This window comes from Phaenicophaeus curvirostris, chromosome 1 (genome assembly GCF_032191515.1).
Source record: "Phaenicophaeus curvirostris isolate KB17595 chromosome 1, BPBGC_Pcur_1.0, whole genome shotgun sequence".
NCBI lineage: Eukaryota > Metazoa > Chordata > Aves > Cuculiformes > Cuculidae > Phaenicophaeus > Phaenicophaeus curvirostris.
In genome coordinates, this window is record NC_091392.1 from 185,015,026 (window position 1) to 185,037,370 (window position 22,345).

At 40.1% G+C, this 22,345-nt stretch overlaps 1 protein-coding gene across 8 annotated transcripts in view; it reads left to right on the plus strand.

The window, feature by feature from the left end:
* Positions 1-22,345, plus strand: part of STARD13 (StAR related lipid transfer domain containing 13) — a 302,953-nt gene that overhangs the window by 182,782 nt on the left and 97,826 nt on the right. The window lies entirely within an intron of this gene.

Consider the following 22,345-nt stretch of genomic DNA (forward strand, 5'->3'; position numbering starts at 1 on the left):
ACATCCAGCCTGCATTTTAATATTGCTGGAACAGTGAATCCTGCCTGGTTAATTGCTTTGCTGAAAACACATCTGCCACATGTTTTAAGTACTAAGCTGCCTTGGGGCTTATTTGAATACCTGCTCTCTACTTCTTGTGCAGATACTTTTCAGTTGCTGGTTTTACAGACTGGAGGCACCCACAATAGGAAATACTGAAGTTTTTACATCATGGATATTTTTCCTTAGTGAAAGGAATGATTTACAAAATCACAGTGTATACAATTTGTAATGGTTAGAGCAGTCAGAGCTTCTGTTCCAGGATAGGAACCTGGTCCACTACTGCAGTAAAGTGTTGCATATACTGCTATTTTTCTGGTCATTATCTGTATGTACTATTCTAAACAATGCTAAATTGCTCCATCATATTGTACAGTACAGCTGTTCTTCCTACTTTAAAAACATGTTTGCTGAAGAAGCTTTCCTTTGTATTTTCCTTTGGTGTTAGTTAAAAATAAACTAAATGAATCATTAGAGGAATTATGCTACTTAATAATTTCTGAAAATAAAACCACCACAAGGGAAATAAAAGGAACTAGGCTGTTATTTTAGTCAGATCATACTTTGAAAGTCCTACATATTTGGTTTATGTACACCACCGACTCCTTGAGGCAGAATTATGTGGTGGCCTGTGAATGTGAGTAGTAATTATCTGTCTCATACTAAGGAGATATTTTCATAATGTGATCTTTTGATGATTCCCTTTCCCCCATAAGCCCGTTAGTTTCCACGCTGAAGGGGACACATGCCTCAGCGTAAAGGAACAGGGTGTAGCATGCTTGGTCTGAGGTATTTATTCAAACCATGTATGCAGTGACTGTATGAGAATTCATTAATGATTACTCATGTTCTTTTTAAATAAATAAGGTGGTGACTTTCAAGAGTTTATACTACATGAGTCACAAAGTTGTTATTTCTTTCACAGTACACAGCTAAATTCAGTGCAGAACAGAAAATATAAAAAGTAGCTGTAGGTAAAATGTAATGAAGAATGAAGGCCATACTCTGGTTATGTTATATTCAAATAGTTGACTGTGCAGTGCAAGTAGAATGTAAGTCAAGGTGAATGAAGACACATCTGCCCCACCATCCCCATTCGTCTGCAGTAGAGCTGATTCTTAGACTGCACTTTCAGTAAGAAAAGATTATGAACAAACAAAGTCCTATTTTCAGTGAGCGAATTCCTGCCTGCAGTGAGTAATGCTCTGTTATTTGCCTGAGTTCATTCATGTCCACAGGCAAGAACAGTTGAAGAAAATTGTTTGATGGAGCAATCTGAACACGTACTATAACTTTTCAAGGCAAACTTTCTGTTCAACGTTCAGCAGGTGTTTTATAATTTTAAATGTTATAAATTCAGTTTTAATTATTTATGAGTACCATTACTTATGTGTTTCCTGCATTTGTCAGCTTTGAGCGAGCACTAGAGGTAAAAGCAGATGCTCCTTTGTGTCTACGGTCTTCCCTTTGGAGTTAGTTTGACATGTTTAAGTCTTCTCTTTTCTGAGTATAGTTTGTGAAAAGTGTTACAGATGAATGTGAGTGACTTGGCAAAAAACCTGCATTTTACGTGACTTTAAATTTCAGCTCTTAACATACAACAGAGCAAATATCAGCAATAGACAGCTGTAATATACTCCCATACAGCACTCAAAAGGAGAACTTGAAGTGACATAGGTTAAAATGTTACGGTCATAGTCTGCATTAAAAAAGCCTGGTCTATGCACACAGGTATGGATGCAATTATATAATTGAAGACTGTGGTTTTGTTCAAACATGCAAAGAGAGCAAAATGCAGTTGTTTAGGTAATCTGAACTGTAGCATTTCCCATGTTCCAGATACTTGCCACTTTACCACACATCTTTAAATCTCATTATCTTAACTCAGAAAAGTAAAAGATTAACTGACAAGATTCAGCCTTGGTGGTAATGATGTAAACACCCCACTTCAATCACCCCTGACCAGCACCAGTGACATAACTGCCTCCTGTGCCTGTGGAATAACTCGTAGTAGTAGTAGTCTGTAGTTCCCATTCAACTCCCAGTGCTTCCGCTTGTGGTGGCCCCGTGTCTGTGGTCCAGCCCAGGCATGCAGGAGAGGACAGGTCAGGGGCTGGCATTGCCTGAGGCACTTTGAGGAACATTCTCAGCCACAGAGCTGCCTTGCAGACCTGAGCTGGAACATGGCCCATCACCCTCTCCAGTATCCAACACACGTGGTGCACATGCATCCTCACAGCACAGCGATCTTTGGGTCTGTTGAATAATATCAAGTCTTAACTAAGTCTGTGAAAACCAAGACCTTACATCATGTGGAGCGTTTCACCGTCATCTTTCCTTTCTTACACGCTCTCTTTTCTCAAGTCCTTAGCCCTAACTTTGGAAAAACTCCAGTGGTTCACTTAAATTGTAGGTTTTCATTATTTTTTTTCTAAACTTGTACTCCGAAATGGTAGAAGTATTTGTGTTAATCTTTCACACAAAAGCTGATGTGTTTATAAGAAAAAAATAAACATAAATAGTGTTGTGAAAAGTTGCAGTCCAACTAATTACAGTTTAACAAACTTGTGCTTCATAGACATCAGGATATTTGAAAGGGAGAAATCTTCACTGAAACCACTACCTGGAAAAGAGGTTCAAAAGGTAAAATTATGGAGAACTACCTGTGTGGCATGTATCAAGAATAGCTTCAAGCTAAATGGCTCCAAGCGCCACCAGGGGAGGTTCAGGCTGGACATCAGAAAAAAATTTTTCACAGAAAGAGTCTTCGGGCACTGGAACAGGCTGCCCAGAGAGGTGGTTGAGTCACCATCCCTGGAGGTGTTTAAAAGACGGGTGGATGAGGTGCTCAGGGGCATGGTTTAGTGACTGGTAGGAATGGTTGGACTCAATGATCCTGGAGGTCTTTTCCAACCTAGTAATTCTGTGAAGAAATGGCCTGCGTGGCACTGAAGATCAAGCTTGGTGATGTTAGTGGTTCCTTCTGGCCTTATAACTTCATAGCCACTGAGTGTCAGTGGTACTTCTGCTGACACATGCAAGCTGGACACTGCGAAGGAAATCTTGGCTATTCTTTTAAGTTAGGGGACTTTTGCCCTCAATTTCACTGAAAGCAGGATTTTAGCCAAGATGAAATCTTAACTTGAGAAATTTTTGTTTTGAAATTGTTTGTGGTGAAATGAACAGCTGTAGTTGTGCTGTGTATCTTCTGTATTGATCACTAAGGGGATTTTTAATTTTCACATTAAACCTGTTGTATAATTAGAGCCAGTAATGTTAAAAGACATTTAAGACAATAAATGCAAGACATATGCTCAATAATTGAATCATTAGAGTAATAATAATTGCAATTTTTTTACATTAACTTTAGAAGAAGTCACTTGAGTATACAAAATGTTACATGACAGAAGTAAAATAGAAATTACTCTCAGAAGTAGATTAATTAAGGATTAATTAAGAGAATCTGTACATAGCACTTTTGTTACTGGAGGACTCTTATGTCTGTATTGATAAATAAGTCCCTGAAAATAAAGTGCAGTATTTGTACCATGAGTACCGTAAGTGTAATTTAAAAATCTGCAGTTCTAGGTTTCACCCAGATACTCTTTTTCTCTCTAGGTAATAGATACTTATTTACTTTTTTTTTTCATTTTAGTTCAGATGCAAACACTATGAAGTCACTGATAGCATCTTAGCCATAGTAATTTTTGTTTATCTCACCCCTATCATATAATATTCTCAGACCTGTAGTTGCACTTAAGCAGTTATATGAGCTGTTCCATATAGAGGAGCACGTATATTTAGATTAGTACCTAAGCCTCTGATGGAAGGGATTGAAAATACAGGTCCCTTATAGTTAGATTATTAGATTATTAAACAATTGTCCATAGCTGAGTTTGTTACACCTTGTAATAGCTGCTTTTGAGGGTAAAATGCTGAATTATATGGCCTGTGGTTTTGATCCAGTATATGCTACATGTGTCATTTGTACTGATTTTACAGCTATTTGAGTGTGGGCAAGTTGGTAAACTCTCATCTTCATACCTCGTAAAATTCTTATGTGTGTGCTTTTGCTTAAAAACCTGTTGCGTTTCCCCTCTCAGATTCAGTTCAATGGGTCAGCCGAGCTTACTAGGGCAAATCATCACAACATTAATTGCACACCATCGTATACTGGGAGAGAGGAGGGCTTGAGTACCTTGAGCTGGACTATTTAGAAGCTATTGAAGAGCAGACAGCATGAATCAGAGAATTTGGGAGCATTCTGGCTTAGCTGAAAAGAATGTGCATGACTCAGTCTGAAAACGTCTTGTGGCTTTTCGTCTCTCATCTGTTACAGGAATGAGGAGGTTAATTCTACTGGAAGAAGAAAATCACTCCATAGCACTCTAGTCTGGATGAGCAAAAATTTCTGTCCGTGTAATAAGTTAGGCAAACATGGGACAAGTAACTTACTTTAAAATATGGGCTGCACAGTACATCTTAAGTAAATACCATCTGCCAAGTGTGGAAGCTGTCTTGCTGGAACATACCAGACATTTTACTTTCCACTCAAAGTCCTTTGCCAAAGAAGGACTCAGCTCTGCAACTTATTCAGATGAATCTTCCTCTGTACTAAAGGAGCAAAATAATATATCCTAATAATGTCAACTGGTGTTGTTTTAATAAGCTAGATATTACAGACCTTTGGCAATAGATGTGCTCTCTTTTAAAAGGATTGTGGTTGGAGGAAGGTCTTTGTGTCAGGATTTGAAAGCAAAATGTGTATATATATTTATTGTTGTCTCTCATTTAGTGCTAAAGGCGTAAAAGGTATTTGACTTTTTTCCTCCTCAATATGTCACTAGTGTCTTTTATGGTTTATTTCTTTATTGATTGTGTTGTGTTAATTTCTAATTCTCCATCACTCGAGGGTTTTAGGAGTACAGAAAAAAAGCAGTAAGTTTAAAGTGGAATTTCTACATTTAATTCTAGTTCTTACCCTCTTTAGTCACAAATGCATACTCACCAGCATCTCCCACCCCTCAAACCTGCCATCTTCTGGGAGATTTCTCAGCTTACTTCTTGAAATAACTTTTGCAGGAAAATATGACGCCCTCTCATTAAGGAAAGGCATTTCCTTAAAGGCTGCAGAACAGCTTTTACTACCGAATGCGTCCAGAACTGAGGATGATAGTGCAGCTCTTACTCTTCTCTAACACCTCTTTATTAGGGAGCTGTTACATCCTGAACCTTGTGTTTTTTCTTTAGATCTCTAACAACACTTTTTGCCTTCCTTGCTGCATCCTTTGGGACAATACTTCAATGTAGATTATCCATGTTATCCACAAGCTCCTGTTTGAAGACATTAGCAGTTAACATGTCATGTTCCTGTGTTGGTACTAGGCTTACAGCAGTAAAATGTCCCTCTGTGTCTGAGTGGGCATGTCTGTCCTGCTAAGATGGGATGGGAGGTGAGTTGGAGTAGTCCTTGCTCCTCTGAGCAAATGGCTCCCTAGCTCTGTTTTGGCCTTCTCCAGCTGGCTCAACCCAGAGCAAGTTTATGGGAGCAAGTTTTTTTCAAAAGATAACGAATCAGGCAGTCTTTCATCGAGCAGTGTAAATGTAACCACTCTTTCAGATGCCACAGAAGACGTAAAATGAGGACAAACCTTGCTCCACAGGTCTGAAAACTGAAACATTAATGTTTCTGTAGTATTTACCCCAAGAAAGGTAAAATATTCTTGCTGTATTACGAATTTTAATGCTTTGAAGTTTCTGAAGAAAGTATGCAAAAGTAAATATATCTTATCATGAACTGCCTTTTCGTCTGGCATAAACACAGAAGTAAATTCTGTTAAAAAGCCAGCTACATAAGTATTTTTCATTACTTCGTATTGTGCAGCAGACATTAGCTAACCACAACTCTGTTGTTCTTCTTTTGAAATCAGTATCACAAATTTGTGTAAAATCAGAACCTGCAACAGCTACTCCAAATAATGAAATGATATTGCTCATCCCAATAACTGCAGCATCATCAAGCATCCTTGCAAAGGACCTAAGATTTAAAAAGGGACCAAAGACGTAAGATAATTCTAGATTTGAGAAGGAGGAAGTGTCTCTGTCAACACTGGTGTCACACAAGCATAGGGCTTGTGAATAGCTTCCTTTAGGTTCAGGAAGCAACAGAATGATTAGATTTTCCTAGTCTTCAACTGGTATGAGAGTGGGAGGCTGGACAGGACAAGGCTCTCAAAGCCACACAATGTGGCTTTTACATAATATGTTTGGCAAACTCAAATGTTCTGTGGGATGAATCTAAGTAAGTTTTGTGTCTTTAATTGCATCTAATGGCAGCAGCTGAATATCTAATCATTTTGTAACTTCAAAGACAATGGCTATCTCTTCCTGCAAACATTTATCTGAAGGGGATAATGTAAAATCCAAAAGTTAATGCTTGGCACAGACTATGAGGCAGTAATTCCCTGGCTTTTATTTTTTGTTCCTTTTTCTTTTCATTGTTACAGCTGTGTTTATATATATTTCTGAGGACTTTTTAAAACTGCCATTCTGTCAGCTTCACTTCGTTAAAAGAGTGGCGGTTTGCCTAGGTCCTATCCAGTGTTAAAAGGAGTTTCTATTCTTTTAAATTCAGCAAGCATGAGACTATATCTGGTTTAAAAGTCTCTTCCAAATTATTCAGAATACTTTGTCCAAAACCGCTTTATCATTCAAACTGCTGTTTCTGCATTAAAACCAGATACCCCTGCCAAAACCCAAGCCACTGCAGGAAGGGCCGCATTTCATACCACTGCCTGACTGATGTAGCCTGAATCAAATAATACCGGCACTGATTCATGGCAAGGGTTATTATACCTTCACCCAGCACTTCATGCCAAAAGCCAAAGCTGTCTCCACCCTGCTGATGACCATCCAGACACTGCATGAGGTGCTACCTGAGTGGATGCATGGCTGCAATTCCTCTCGGAACTATTTCAGGCCATGCTTCCCCAGCAGCTCATGGCCCTGATGACCTTGTTGAGGTGCCTCGGACACCAGTGGGAGGTGGTAGGATGCCCTTGCACACGCACATGAAGCGTGGGGTTTTGTCTGTCCAAACCAAGAATGATCTATTCACCAGAAACTTCTGAAGGAAGGAAGGGAAAAAATTCTGATGACATTTTAATTCCCTTTTATGTGGAGCTATTTTTAAGTATTACTGCCAGTCATGTCAAATGCTTTGTGTCTTTTGAGTTTTTGCTGTACTGCATAATATGTGTTTCAGCTCCCTGGTACATAGTGGCAGCGTTATGTGCTGAAAGTCTTTATTATTTCAAATGCCCTCCTATCTTAAGATCAATTCATTAGTTCTGGCCTCTGAAGCCTAAGAGGAAACAATTGCAGTTGCTAAAAAAAAATAAATCTAAATTAAACTTCTTTGCAGTAATACTTTCTCTAATATTGGGTTCTGAAAGTCTATTTTAAGACTGGCAAAACACATGATCTATATTTCAAAGCTGTAATCTGACGTCTGATGTCCATGGCTGATTTGTTAAGCTGGGTGAGAAAAATGGACTATTGTTGAGGGAAATTTAGTGCCTTTTCCATGAATTGGTTTACATTTTCAGTCTGAGAATGCAGACCACTTTGTACCTCAGGTGCTCACCCACAGCAATGACAGCTGCAAGAGTGAATCACTTATATTCCTGTTAGCTCTGTTTTACACTGCTACCTCCCACAGTCACTAGACAAGGCGTGACTCCTGACACATGGGGAGTGGCCTAGAGCCTATAGTGTGTCCCAAAACCCACCGATGAAATACTGCTGTGGCTCTGTCTCTGCTGGCAGCCAAGCTTACTGGGAGATAGAGCTCAAGTGCATGGACAGGAGATACCAAGTAGACAAATTGCTTATATGACAGCAGAGTATGATCATATCAGGTGATTGGGCCACATAAAAGCTGATAGAACCATGATTGTAGAAACTGGGCAGATGGATTTTGCCTGGTTCATTCCATCTGTCCGTCTGTCTGTCCATGTATCTATCTTTATATAGATATTTGTATAATTTTATAAGCCTAAAAATTAGATTTCCAAGAGCTCTAGGCACTTTAAGTAGAAAGATTTAAACAATTCAGCATTGCTGGAAGTTGCAATGACCCAGAATTTTCTCATTGTCCCAGAGAGCAGGAAGTGCTGCTCAGTACCAGACCCCAAAATCCAAGCTCATCTTTCTGCAGAATATCCTGTCAGCTGTTAGAGGTGTGAAGCAAATACAACTCTGTAGTCACTTAACTGATTTATATAGAAATAAAGATTTAAATCAGTATAGAAATTGATAGTTTTGCTCCATGCAACTATCATTTCACCATCCTGATTTGCTTTATTCTGATAGTACTCCTACCTGCATTTTCCTGGCACTGGGGCAGCTGGTCTCTAGAAAGCTCAATTCATTAACTGTTTGATATCCTCCAATAAGTTCCACTGTCTAAGGATGAAGGAGGGGAGATTTAGATTAGATAGTAGGAAGAAATTTTTCACTATGAGGGTGGTGATGCACTGAAACGGATTGCCCAGAGAAGTAGTGGATGTCTCATCCCCAGAGATGTTCCAGATCAGGTTGGATGAGGCTTTGAGCAACCTGACAGTGGAAGGTGTCCCTGCCCATTGCACAGAGGGAGGAACTGGATGACCTCTAAGGTCCCTTCCAACACAAACCATCCTATGATTCTATGATTCTACAATGCTCATGGCATGTTTGCCTGGACTGGCTCTACAAAGAGGAGCCTGCAAAATGTGTGATGTAGAAAAAAGAGTGTTTATTCCTTTATCATAGCCTTGATTTGGGAATGTTTCCTGCTTTCTTGACAATAATGACATTTGGGATTAGTCACACCCTGACATCAAAGGCTTTGGTTCAAACCGCTGTTATTTTCAAACGTAAGGACACATGGATTATTCAAGAAACCAGTCACTTACTTGGTTTTAACCAAATAGTTATGTGTTGTTATTCAGAAATGACTCAGATCTTTGAAACTGCAGTGTTTTGGATCACTTCTTTAGAAGACTTTGGTTAAGCAAAATCCTGCATTGCTGTCAGGCTGTCATTGAGCACAGGGCCTGAAGTTGTACAAGCAGGAAGTCAGTCATCACTAGCCACCGTGGACAAAGTTATGCGAGAACTAGAGGAAGGCTGCAGTCTAAAATCCTGGAAACAGCACATCTTAAGACTTCGATGAGGACCAGTGTAAACCTTTTAATTGTAGCTATACACCGCCATTTACACTGCACATAGGCAGAGATTTTATAGCTCCGTGGTACCTGCTTACTGGTTCTGACAAAGGGAAACTGTGGCTTTAAAAACACAAACTGAATACAGGTTATACAGAATTTTAAGGAGAAGGATGCAAGTAGTTGTATGAGTATGTTTTCTTTTTCAGCAAACATTTCTGTTATTACAGTGCTTTCTTCGCCCTGAGCATGTGATGCTGACAGTTAACAATTTTCAGGTCTAAACTCTTGCCATGTAGCTTATTTTGCAGAAAGCATATGGAAATGTGAAACTGTAGAATAATTGTCTTTCGTGAATGTTCAGTAGAGATGGTCACAATGCATTTAAAATGAATCAAAAATGCACCACCCATTTTTTAAAAGTATTCCTTATTGACTATGTAGCAGCTGGAAAACTATAGCAAGTTTTAATTATCTTCAGAAAACAAAAAGCTCTTGCCAACACATGCTGGTTATTATCAGCAGCTGCTGTATGCTGACATACTCTTTCAGCTCATATGAGACTCAGCTGTCTTAAACAATCATTGTAAAATGTAAAATAGATTTATAGTGATGAACATTTCTTGTTAGATACTTAACTACTGATGTAATTCATACTGAATTCAGATTCGCATCTTTGTTTAAGCTGTAATAAAACCATGTATAATCATGATAATGTATCATGTAAGAGGTGCAAATAACATGCAACAGGAATTTAAAATATTGAGCTGTGGTGCTTTTTTAACAATTCCTTAAAAAGAATCAAATGCCCTGTTGTCATGGTTTTAGCATTTGTGTAAGTGTGAAATTTGACTTTATGCCTTTGAGTAACAACTACTACAACTTTACTGCAATGAAAAATATCCAAATTAATTTACTGATTTAAACAGAAATCTTTGTCTTTTACATGTCATCCTTCTATTAGCAGAAGTGGAAATCCTTATGGCTGTTGTCAAATCAGAGGTTGCAATTTGGTTTATTATGTAGTTCAGAAGAGTTTGGTTTTTTACCGACATTAAAATACTCTTCATAATCTGAGACACCAACAAATATATCATAGAATCACAGAATCACAGCATACTTTGGGTTGGAAAGGATCTTAATGATCATCCAGTTCCAATCCCCCTGCCATGGGCAGGGGCACCTTCCACTAGATCAGGTTGCTCAAATCCAGCCTGGTCTTGAACAACTCCAGGAATGAGGCATCCATGACTTACATGGGCAGCCTGTTCCAGTGCCTCACCACTATAACAGTAAAAAAATTTCTTCCTTATATCTACTCTAAATCTACCTTCTTTCAGCTTAAAACTGTTGCCCTTGTCCTATCACTACACTTCCTGACAAAGAGCACTTCTCCAGCTTTCCTGTTGCCCTCCTTTAAGTACTGGAAGGCTGCTATACGGTCTTCCCGGAGCCATCTCTTCTCTAGGTTAAATAGGCTCATGTCTCTCAGTTCGTTCTCGTACGGGAGGTGCTCCAGCTCTCTGATCATCTTCATATCCCTCCTCTGGACTCACTGTCACCAATCTATGTCTTTCTTGTACTGCTTCACTGTCACAAGGATAGATACATAGGTATGGTAGATTCTCATTCAATATGTCTATGGCCTACATGCTCCACAAACTGAAGACTTGTGATGATCTCTATTTTCTGTTGCCTTATCCTCTCCATGTCCTCTTTTAATTTTGCACTGACAAAGTAAGTACAAAGGTATCAGGCAATCTGTAAGATGTTTTGTTTAGTCATTGGCACCAAGACAATTTGCAGATCCTTTCTTGTTGACATGAGTAGTGGATTGAGATTTGTCAGTTTCTGTTCTGAAGTTTAACCTGGACGGAAGTGTTACATGCAGCAGGATGGACTCTTGGCATTTTAAGTTGTTCTTCAGTATGGATTTAAAATATGCATGAGACTCCACATAGCTGTATAAGACTGAAAAGATTATTGACTTTTGGACTTGCATTTTCACCCAATATGTTTTTTAATCGAATGACGATCCATCAAAATATAGTTGAAATTCTGTTTTTAAGTAGGACTCAGGTGGCATTCACTCCTAGAAAACAGATGGTGTTATTAAGGTCACATAGTGTAAGGGAAGTTTTTCTTTACTGTCTAAGAAGCCTAAAGTTCAGATTCCTTAACAGGTCTCATCTAATAAAAACACTGCATTGAAACAAAATAGCTCTAGTTTCCAGACAAATAACCTGTGCAGGGGCATCACAGTGGCATCATAAGAGACACACCTAGTAGTAGTCTGGTGTTCAGAAACCATGACTGGTGGTATGATAACAGTCAACTTCACTTAAATTTATTAAAACCTCCAAAACATCTGTGAACAAGAACCTCTCAGGCATTGAGACCAAATACTTTACAGTCTGGAAGAGACATTGTGGGGAAGATCATGTAGTTCAACCACTTTTAAAAGCAGGTACAGCTAGATAAAGTTGGTGAGGACCTTGTCAGGTTTAGCCATGAGTATTTCCAAGAACTGGTATTCCACAACTTCCACAATTTCTCTGGGCAATTTGTTCCAGCACTTGACCACCCTCATGGTACATTTTCTTCTCCTTTATATCAAATTGGATTTACAATGCTACAAGTTGTTTCCACTGCCTTTCATCCTACAACTGTGCACCTCTAAAATGAGTCTGGCAGCAGTAAGCTGTCCTAGTCTTAGTCTTTTATTCTGAAGGTTAAACAAACCCAGCTCTACCAGTCTTTCTTCCTATGTCAAGAGCTTCAGTCCTTTGACCATCTTGATGTTCCTCTGCAGGGCATCGTCTGGTATGCCCATGACTTTCTTATGCTGATGAACCCCAAAATGAACAGAGTTAAATCTCACAAGTGTGGATTAGCGAGGAACAATCACTTGTCTCTGTCTGCTGGTTACATTCTTCCTAACACATTAGCCCAGTATGACGTTGACCTTCTTGGCCATAATGGCACACTGCCTTCTCCTGTGCCATTTGTTGTCCAACAGGACCCTGGAGTTCTTTTCTGCAAAGGCCTTCTCTGTCCATTTACCCACAGCCTGCCCTGTTGCAGAGGTTTATTCCATCCCAGCTCCAGGACTTCACATTTACCTGTGTTCAGTGCTGTGATATTCCTGTCAGCCAATTTCTCCAGCCTGTAAGGTCGCTTTGAAGAGCAGCCCTCCAGCATATCATAGAATCATAGACCCACAAGATTGGAAAAGACCTCTTGGATCATCAAGTCCAACCATTCCTATCTGCCACTAAACCATGTCCCTGAGCAGCTTGTCTACCTGTCTTTTAAATACCTCCAGGGATGGTGACTCCACCACCTCTCTGGGAAGCTTGTTCCAATGACCCTTTCTGTGAAAAATTTTTTCCTGATATCCAATCTGAACCTCTCCTGGTGCAGCTTGAGGCCATTCTCCTTTGTCCTGTCCCCTGTCACCTGGGAGAAGAGGCCAGCTCCCTCCACTCCACAACCTCCTTTCAGGTAGAGAGCAATAAGGTCTCCCCTCAGCCTTCTCTTTTCAAGGCTAAATAACCCCAGTTCCCTCAGCTGCTCCTCGTAAGACTTGTTCTCCAGCCCCTTCACCAGCTTCGTTGTACTTCTCTGGACGCACTCCAGGACCTCAATGTCTTTCTTGTAGTGAGGGGCCCAAAACTGAACACAGTATTCAATGTGTTATTTATTGTTCACTTACCTGATTTGGCTGTAAGGTCGCTATGGGAGACCAAGTCAAAGATAAGCCTGTTTATTTTGTCTCCCTCCCTAAAAACCACCAGAGAACAACACCCGCTGGTTGCAGTGTAATTAATACCATGTCCAATATCTTGAACTCCCATGATATAAGCAACAGTAAACCTTTCTCAGTGGTAACTCCTGTCCTGTTCAGTTTTGTATAAACTAAGAAACATATATCACCACAGAGAATTTAACTGGGTGCTTCACACTTCACTAGTCCTTCATAAGCACTATGCTAGAAAGTCAATGTCCATAGACCTTCCAATTCTGTAAGGTATTCCATATTTTATCCATAATTTCTTGAATGGAACTAACTTGCAGTTCTTCTGTAGTCTTTAAGTAGGAAAATATGATGAAAGCAAAGGAAAATAAACTGACTCTACAGCCTTGTTTAGTTGTAATTTCTCTTGGTAAGCTGTTGATGTGTATTCAGTCAAGTCCAGTGAGTGGATGCCATTTGAATTAAATTGTTTTATACCAGCCTGAGGAGGTGCGGATTAGTTAAGAAAATACGGGGCAAAGGAGAGATGCAGGGTGAGATAACAAGGGAGCAGCAGGTCTGTTCCACCCTACACAGTATTGTTACTTCCCCCGTGCTGGCAGAGCAGCTGAAGAAGCCACGGCTGAGATCAAACATAAAGCAATGGAGGAACAAGGAGACAGAAAAGATTGGTCGCTGCTGTCTCTGCTGCAGGAGATAGCGGAGTCCACCAAAAATGTCCAGGTCTGCTGAATCAGAAGTTGTTTTTCACTTCAACTTCTGAGTTTTACTTTTGCTGACAGCAATGGAGAGCTGAATTTAAACTGCCATTGCCTATTCAGTATTACAAATATGACTCAAGTAAATGAGGGCAAGTACATGCAGGTCACTGCAGAGACATACACAAACGAAAATGAATCTGCACAGGTTTTTATTCCTATGAAAACATTAGTGTTTGGAGCTAAAAATAGAAATGTAGTTATTGTTAGCCAGATTTTTTTATATCCTCTGCCCCAATTCCTATCAGTATAGGGGAAAAAAAAAATCTCAGGTAACAAATGCATATAAAAATTGCTTATTTTTTTCTAGCAAACATTTAAAAGGCCATCACAGATTTATTTTTTAGTATTTGTTTTTATTTTTAATTGGCTTAGCTAATTAAATAGTTTTACTGGTTTTTTACTGGTTTTCACTATTGATGGCTTTAATAATAAGATAAGTCACTTATTATAAAAAAACAACCAGCTCTGAAGTACTGGCTTAAAGACTTATGACCTAAATAAGCCTGCAGGACCGTAGATTGTAAGGAGTCCACTGTGAGTTTGCATCTAGCAGGCTTACTGGAGTCTCCTTAATTGGAATGTATTGTACCACATCAAAAACTAGAAACAGTTCCCACTGGCTAGCAGAAAAAAATTAAGCAAAAGAAAAATTCAGTGCTTACCATTTGTTATAAGTGATGCTGTGTATTTCAAAGTACGGAGTGACTTGAAAGATGTGTTTTTTGAACCTGCCTGGCCATCCTCCCCAGACCATTGTAAACCCTTGAGGTAAGTAGAAGTAACAGGTGTTCAGCACTCCTTGAAAACACCAGTGGCAGCTCTGTAATGTGCAATCTGTAGCTGTTCTTGCAATTTGAAGATCAGAAGATAGACACAGCAGAGCTGAGAGTTTTTTGATGGAGGTAGATAGTAACAGAGCAGTGAAGCCAAGAGTTACAAATCCAGATTCCCTGATGCTGTGTTCAAGTGCCCTACATCACACTGCCTCTCCAGAGCAGAAGAACATACAAAAGGCATAGTAAAATAATACCGTTTAGTTCATGGGTCATTCCAGCAACACCTCTTTCCAAAGGAATTAGCAAAGTAACTGGTATGACAGTAGGAGAGTGACAGATGTGGCAGCCTTTAAGCATATAACATTTCTGCACATCAGCAAGGTAACACTGGTCTGGGCAGGTAGCCGGCATGGAGCACCCTGGAGGCAATCCGTGACCTTTTTTAAAAGCTACAGAGCATGACACCTCTATCTTATAACTGAACTGAAACTATAGCCAGAATTACCTCTGTTAAACTCCTGAATGGAGCTTCTTGTACTGACAGCAATATTAATAATGGAATTCAGTCTTGAAGTGAGCAGGACAAGGGCTGGGACTTATTCCTGCAGCACTGGTTGTGATCTGAGTGCTGCTCTGGAGAAGTAAGCAGCTCACCGCTCAGCCCCCTGTGCTGGGCAGTGACTTGGAACTTGTAATTGAGTTGAAATGCGCCCAAATGGGTGGTTTTGTCCCTGGCTGCTTAACTTTCTCTTGGACTGAGTCTGGTAAAAGCACAACTGCAGGATAACTTGGATCAGGTCATTTGCACAAAAGAAAATACAGTATAGTGCTTGTGTGATTGTATTACAAGGGAAGTGGTGAAAATATGTAGCAAGGGATGAGACTGCTCCTTTTAAGCAGCACTACTATATTAAAAGCAGAGTAAGACTGTAGTTACACAATCAATGTAGACAGAGGCAAAAATGTAGCTCAGTGTCTACTTGGATTTGATTACACATTTCTAATGTATCCTTATTTCATAACACAGCAGAATTACTTTTAATAGATGTTTCAAACTGTCTTAGTTGGAAATTTAATTAAAGCACAGTAAGGCTATGCACAGAAGAAATTTAAAATTTTTATTCCACATTCATTTACAAAAATCCAAAATAAAATCCTGTTTTCATTTGTGTTTATTATCTGTGTACACTGGTGTTTGCAACTGTCTTGATTGATTACCATTGGAAAGCAGTATTATTAAATATGGTCTCTCATTGTTAACAAAAGTTCCCTAGAAAGCAGCAGGGCTAAAGGATTTAAAGGTCCATCTGAAATGCAGATCATATCTTTTTAATAAGACTTTCTTTCTGAATATTGGAAATGTAAAGTTGACATTCCAAGAGAGATCAGTGCAAGCAAAGCACACAGTGCTCAGGCAGGGGAAAGCCAGATTCTCCTGGCATTATTCATGAAGAAAAATATTGGGAGCTTGTAGGAATCAGCAGTTAAGGTGTTGTGATGTCCCAGTAATATCATAGGACTCACGAAAGTGCTTGGGAAATGCAGAGATTCAAAAAGGGTCTAAGCTGTTGATTTAATTGCTTATCTTCCTACTAGTTTAGTTTCTCTCCTCTATTTGGTTTACTTCCTTGCCTTACCTCTCTGTACCACAAGAAATAACAACACAGATTTTGGCCCTATATTTTGCGTCTGCCCACAGAGATAACTTTCTGTAACTGCCATTTTCATTTTGGTATTTTCCCCTTACTTATCAGACTACACACATGCTCCCTCTCCAAATCTTACAAAGCATGCTAACAATGTGCTTTTACACATTTGATAGAACTCTACTGTGCATAAGATCACTGATCAATAAAAAGCTGTCTAAACAAAAGGTTCATACTTATTTTCAGTACATTTTATTTCAGTATTTATGCATATTTTATTTTGTTGCTATGACCTGACTTGTATAGTTGCCATGTTGACCTTTTTCAATTCTCCTCCTACCTCCCTACTCTGTAAAGAAAATGGAATGGAAATATACCTAGAAGCTGAATAATTTTTTTTAAGAAATCACAGGTTTGGAATGTTTTTATTATATTTCTATTGTAGATAAAAATATTCAGTTTTATATTTGGGAGCCTACTTCGCTGCATATTTACAAATCAATCTGTGGACACACTCATGAGCAAAAATAACATGTTCCCAAGTTGGTGTCATTTGGGGAGGCTGAAGCACAAATTCCCCAGCAGCTGGAGAAGCAGGACTGGGTACAAGGAAGCACTCATAGAGATTCCCTGACAGAGGGGAACTCAAGGTGAGCCTCTGGGAGTCCCTTTGGGTGGCCATGCACTGTTCTGAGCAACAGCCTGACGCTACAGGGACAGTACCAGACAGGCAGCAGGAAAATTTCCTCATTTCCTGCAGTTAGGGTGATTTACTTCATTCAAGGTGTTGGGTTTTTTCTCCTTAGACAAGGGTGTTTTCTTGTCCATAGCTTGTTTATGTGCCCTTGCCCTGAAGCTGTCCAAGAAGTGATCATACCAGCAGGAATATAGCTGCTTGTGAACCACGCTCTGTCATGTCTTGCTTTTGAGTGCATCCTCTCATAATGTTAGATATTCAGGCATTGTAATAACGAATGTGGAATTAAAGTTCACAGAATTTATATTAAATTAAGGATTATAGTGTACCCGATATATGTTCTAAGACTCTTGCAATAAGCCATGATTCAGTTCCACAAATACAGCGTATATGCTTAACATGCCCCGAGTAACTCTCCCTCATGTCACAGAGAAGATGAAACACATCTGTGGAAGAAACTCTGTGCTGTTGATTTTGCACGTGAGAATTCTGGAAGTCCTCAACAAAACAACTATCAGCTTTCTTTTTTACCTCTCTCCTGCAAGATTTATTGTAATTTCTACCTGTGAATGTCCCAGCTCAAACCCATGCAGGGAATCTCTGGACACCTAAGAACAGCACTCCAGGAGGTACAGGTACTCCAGGAGGTCCCAGGGGGCTCTTAGCACCTTGTCAGCTTGACCCCTCGTTAAATTATGTGGCAGTTTATTGTGGGGCACTGTGGCTGTACCCATTGAGCTTTTATGTAGCACAGTAAATGAAAGGCCTTTGCCTCTGCCCACTCCTTTATGGCATCGTGTGGAACCATCACACAGAGATGAGTTATTCTGCAGTGAATTGTGCCATTCTTGCAGCATGGTGTAGATACAGTATAGGAGATATTTGTAGGGTATTACAAAATGGCTTGTGACCTGAGACAAGGATAGTGAGATCATGAGCACTGAATACTGACGGAACCACTGGGTCAGCAGCTGTTGCCCGTTGCAATCTGTGTGGCACAGCTGCACACAGACAGGAATGTCTGGCGTGGAGGGAGTATGCCAGTGAGGGGTTTACCCGGTCATGGAGATTAAGACAACCAGGAATGCATCGAGTAGTTTTGCATAAGGTTCTTGAGGTTAGCTGGAGGCAACCATGAAGATGCAGGTTTTGAAATCATCCCAGCCCAGAAGTTAGGTGCCATCACTAAATCACGACGGGTTTAAGAGCGTTTTTAATGAGTGGCTGCCTTGGTGCAAAAGTCAATGAGTAGTGGGAATTTGAGAGAGCACCCAAGAATGATGAACATGGATAGTCTGTAAGATAGTGTCTGCCTCAAGAAGTTAGTTCAGCTCCATTGGGCTGTTTGGTGGCATTATTTGTTTGCCTGGTGGAGCACAGCAGTGTAAGGCATTGCAGACATAAGGTGGCTGAGAAGGCAGGGGGGAGAGGATCTGCTGGCAATATGCATGGTGCTGACATGACCAAAAGATCTTCATTTACCTGTTTGAGAGGGAATCTTCTTTTGCTCTGAAGGGAATAATAACCGTTCCAGCATCAGTGCCTGCAGTTTGATGCTGTTGTCGTGTCTGAGACCACATCCTGGGGTGACAGAAACCAGAGAAAGAAAATTGCATTGCCAGTTTGTTTGGTGAAGTGCACATTAGGCTGACTGAAGGCTAGATGGAGATGCCTACAGAGCCCATTAGGAGCCAGTGTGCTTAATGTCTTCAAATGCACCCAGAAAGTGCAGTTTTCATTGCTATATTGGTGTTTAGGCTACAAAGGGAAAGAAGAGATACCCTGTGTACTGTTATCCCAGTGGCAAACCTTCTTACCACTATAGGGTAGAGTACAGTGCTGTGTGATGTTGAAACCTCAAATCTTGTTTATTTTCTACTGCTTATGTGTCCCAATGTGAGACTGAAATATGACTAAAAGCTGTAGGTATAGGTTTGTGCCTCTTCTTTCTTAACTAAGCTCTCAGGGCCTGGCATAGTTCTGCATCATAACATTTGATTTAAAAGTAAGCAAGCATTAAAATACCAACCTTTCAAGTGTTCTCACAGCAATGAAGCAGTGTGGAATAGGCAAGAAGATTGGGAAGTGCAGTGTCTTTTGTAAGCTGAGCATCAAGCAGTGTGTGATAATGGAAGTGGAGACTCCAGCAGGGACACTGCCATCAAACACACTGTAGAGCTGGGAACTCCACATGAAAGCCTGGCCTTAATTTGTCTGATCAAAGCTTCTTGTCAGGTTCAAGTGCAGACTTTCTCCACCTGGGCTCTTTATAGGACAATGTGTGTCGTGGGGGGAGTTCAGCTGGTGCTGAGTGGTATTTATTTAATACCAAACCTCCTGAGTGGGGTTAGATCTACTCACCAATGTCAAATATCTTAATCTGAGCCCTAAATGCTGTGATAATAGTTTTCTCAGATGCAATGTCAAAGTTAGCCAGTGTGTAAGTATGGCAATGCTCATGGCTTAGGGTATGAATAGCATTGTATTGCGTATTAGCTGCCTCAGCAGTGTCCTTATTAAAAATTTAACTTGCTATTTCTACAGTAATCATGATGATGTTTGCTTAGCAATAGATAACAAGAACTAGTTCATGAGCACCAGACCCAGCAAAGGCTTCTTTGTGGTGAGTTTGCAAGGCAGGTTTGAGCTTTGGCGGATTTTCTTTGGCTTAATAAGGATCGCATTTATGCTGAAGCCTTTTCTTTAGTGAGCCACTAAGAGGCTCTCTTTCCATTACCCTGCTGCTTATTTTCACAAAACTTGTAAGAGTTTAATGCCTTTGAGCCATCTGTCTCTCAAATAAGTCAATTTGTTCAAAAGTTATTGGGGGAGGCGATGAGAAGCCTGACACAGACAGACAGACCGATATGCAAAACATGGTTGTGTGAGCGGCATTTCCTTAGGAGATCAGGCAAAATATACATTGCAAAAACAAATCATTAAAAGGAGTCTTTGTGGACTACATATAGTTCATATAATTTTCTGCAAGTTTTAAATTAAAAAGTGGCTTATGATAATAGGTGGAAGAGAATTTCCGCTTATAAATGAGAACCTTCCCCTACTTTTCAAATGCAGCCGGAGAGAAAGCCCCAAACAATGCCTGAAACACAGCGGTGGTATTTTTCCAGAAGAGCCTACTCACTCAAGGGAACCATCCAGCTGTGGCAGTGGGATTTGCTTAGAAACCTGCACCTAATGGATGTGGAACTCTGACCTCTTTTGCAATAACATTATTTATATTTCATGGTGCTGTACCTGTCCAGAAGCTCTGGCATTACTTGGGGAGTTCAAATCTGCGCACAAGGAGTAAGTTTCTTTAATCAGCTCAGAGTTCAGTGCTGTTTGCATTGCAGCCACAGCACCAGTGCTCCAGGCTTTCAACAGACATTTGACAAAATAAATCTGTTGCCTCAAAAAGCTTACAGTGGTGGCTCTAACCCTTATCTTTCTGCTTCATGCGTAGTTCCACCCAAACAAAGGAGGTTATGTTGAGCAACTGGGTGAATCATTGAAGAATTGAAGTTGAGGCTTAGGGACAACAGTTGGTTACAACAGACGGGAGGAGCACATGCTAAGAAAGATATGACTATCAGCAGTGGAAAACATACCAAGGCCAAATGCACATGATACGTACATATGGCTTATGATGTGTACATATACAATGTTTCTTCCCCACTCTGTAATTAAAAAAATGAAAACATTGTCTGGTGGAAAAATTAAGTTTCTCACTATAAATGAGTGGTATATAATTGCATTAGATGGCAAAAAGAGACTATCTCTTTGTCTCTACTTAGCCCTATAATAGTGGCAAAAACATAATTAGGTGATAAATACCAATAGACTTTACTCATGATTGTAAAGTTGCATCATTATATTACTGTAATGCAGCAGGATAGTCTTCGTGACCTTCTGAAAAACCCACGCCAGGGCTGACTGGGAGTGCCTAGTCCTGGACTGATATTCCCACATGCACAGGTCACTGTGGGTGTTCTTGGACATCTAAAATCCCACCCTTTGCTGGGAGAAAAAAAAAGACCAGAAGTTATGTCCTGTAGGCTTTTCATATGGGACATGGCTACCACAGCAAGTTGCCTGTATGTGGAGCATCTGATGTCCCTGGTCAGAGGCTGAAGCAAGCTGTGGCTTCTTTCCCATTGGGATCCCATGTCTGGATGTGAGTGACCTGTGCATTAGGAGGCACCACAATGTACACTTTAAGCCCTCTGAGCTGCTTATCCATTTATTACCTCTACACTTTCTGTTGGAACATAGTAGAATAGATAGAGTGATACAGGCTTTCAGCATTAAGTTCATATTGTAGTAGTTTTATGCCTGAAAGTTCCGTATGACCGCTGAGGCTGAATCAGGATCAGAGTCCGTCTATGTGAGGTACTGGGCTTATTTACCCAAGCACGCTGTCTCTGGCACGTCCTTCCACCACATCAGGTACATACAACATCTATTCCCTATCCCTGCAATGAGCAAGTTCTTTCATTTGGTGGCAACAGCCTAATGGGATTACAAAAGCTGTACTTATCAGTCATCCCGTTGCAGAGTAATTTCTAATGACCTGCCTTTCTGTTGTGCCTCACTCATAGAAGAAGCCATCACACAGCTCATCAGAGTGAATTTAGCTCCATTTGTACTCGTCTGTCAAGTGTCTAAGCTGTTGTTTAAGCATCTCACTTATCACAATGAGGAGGTACTAAAGGTTATTGTCTTTTTTAATTATAGCAAGACAGTATTTTAATAAATGTTGACAGGGATAAACAAGTGTCAGAATAGAAATAAAGGAGTAGTATACCAGAGCTGTTACTTAGCATCCCACAAATCAGTTGGCTGGTAGCTGCAACAAATTATTGCTGAAGACCTGTGTTAGCAACAGCCTTGTATGCAAGGCTTTGATATATATATCTAGGTTTTGCTACCTTATTAATATTCATGGAAAGAGAGAAATATAACCATGAATAATGATCTAGCAATAGGCCATTTGGGTAAGACACAAAAGTATTGATTTCTATTTTACAGTGTTCAGTGATGATTAATTTCCCCACACCAGTTGCCATAATTAAGTTAAGGCTCTCTTTCCTGAGTGTGAACAAATGATAGCATGCCACACAGTCAGGAGTTTGATGTGGAATTAATGAAACCAGATTTTTCACTTCAGTTCCCACCTTTTAGGGGAAGCAAAGACTGTAACACCTAACTGTTTTGAAACATATCAAGATGGGATCTGAATTGCCAAAAACTTGGGTAGTTAATATTATCTGACACAATACAGTAACTAAACAGGTGGATATTCCCTTTACAGGGCTTGACCCCAGGATCCAGATTCCTCTCAGGCCATCTGCATGCTGAGGCAGTTGCAAGTACTCAGGGGTCCTGAGCAGAGACAGAGGTAGTCACAGCTCCACAGAGAGGCCCAGAACCAAGCTGAGTGTCTCAGTCTTTACAATAGTT